The following is a 1,717-nucleotide window of genomic DNA, read 5'->3' as shown; positions in this document are numbered from 1 at the left end:
CACACACACACACACACACACACACACACACACACACACACACACACACACACACACACACACACACACACACACACACACAGCCCCTATCCCTAAACCTGCCCATCACAGGAAACATTCTGCATTTTTGAATTTTTAATAAAACATTGTTTTTTGTGTTTTTTAAGTTATTTGAATTATGAAGACTCATGAAATGTCCTCATAAATCACGTTTAAGTTGTAATACCAGTGTAATACACATGTCATTATACACATTTGTGTCCTCATGAATCACATAAACAAGAGCACACTCACACACATTAATTATTATTCATAAAAAAATATTCATAATATCTCGATAAATGTCTATTTTATATATTTATCAAATAAAATATAATATATGACGCAATTTTCTTCTGGAAACAAACTTTGTTGTATTATTTTCATGTTATCACTGTGAAGATGCGTTGATACAATCTGTATTGTAAAAAGCCCTATATAAATAAAGGTGAATTGACTATGTATAATTATTTTATATATATATATATATATATAAAAAAATCTTAAATATATACATGCATGTGTGTGCATTTATATAACAAAATAATTATACACAGTACACACACATTTGTAAACACAAACTTTTATTTTGTATGCGATTAATCGCGATATATATATATATATATATATATATATATATATATATATAACTCATATATAAGAAATAGACAATATAACAACAAATAACAATAAAAATGTATTACAATAAAGTAATGGAAACTATGAAGACAAAACACTTTAATATTTAAAATAAAAAATGGAATTCAATAAAAACATTATAGTGGTGTAGTGTAGTGTAGTGGTGTGGTGTAGTGTAGTGGTGTAGTTTAGTGTAGTGGTGTAGTGTAGTGTAGTAGTGTAGTGTAGTGCTGTAGTGTAGTAGTGTAGTGTAGTGCTGTAGTGTAGTAGTGTAGTGTAGTGGTGTAGTGTAGTAGTGTAGTGTAGTGTAGTGTTGTAGTGTAGTGGTGTAGTGTAGTGGTGTAGTGTAGTGGTGTAGTAGTGTAGTGTAGTGGTGTAGTGTAGTGTAGTGTAGTGTAGTGTAGTGTAGTGTAGTGTAGTGCTGTAGTGTAGTGGTGTAGTGTAGTGGTGTAATGTCGTGTAGTGGTGTAGTGTCGTGTAGTGGTGTAGTGTAGTGGTGTAGTAGTGTAGTGTAGTGGTGTAGTGTAGTGTAGTTTAGTGTAGTGTAGTGGTGTGGTGTAGTGTAGTGTAGTGTAGTGGTGTAGTGTAGTGTAGTGTAGTGTAGTAGTGTAGTGTAGTGGTGTTGTGTAGTGGTGTAGTAGTGTAGTGTAGTGGTGTAGTGTAGTGTAGTTTAGTGTAGTGTAGTGTAGTGTAGTGGTGTGGTGTAGTGTAGTGTAGTGTAGTGTAGTGTAGTGGTGTAGTGTAGTGGTGTTGTGTAGTGGTGTAGTAGTGTAGTGTAGTGGTGTAGTGTAGTGTAGTTTAGTGTAGTGTAGTGTAGTGTAGTGGTGTGGTGTAGTGTAGTGTAGTGTAGTGGTGTAGTGTAGTGGTGCAGTGTAGTGTAGTGCTGTAGTGTAGTGTTGTGTGGTGGTGTGGTGTAGTGTAGTGTAGTGTAGTGTAGTGTAGTGTAGTGTAGCGTGGTAGTGTAGTGTAGTGTAGTGTAGTGTTGTGTAGTGTAGTGTAGTGTTGTGTAGTGTAGTGTAGTGTAGTGTAGTGTAGTGTA

This window comes from Phoxinus phoxinus, assembly GCF_949152265.1.
Source record: "Phoxinus phoxinus genome assembly, chromosome: 13".
NCBI lineage: Eukaryota > Metazoa > Chordata > Actinopteri > Cypriniformes > Leuciscidae > Phoxinus > Phoxinus phoxinus.
The sequence above is the reverse complement of the archived record's forward strand: the minus strand, read 5'-3'. Positions refer to the sequence as shown.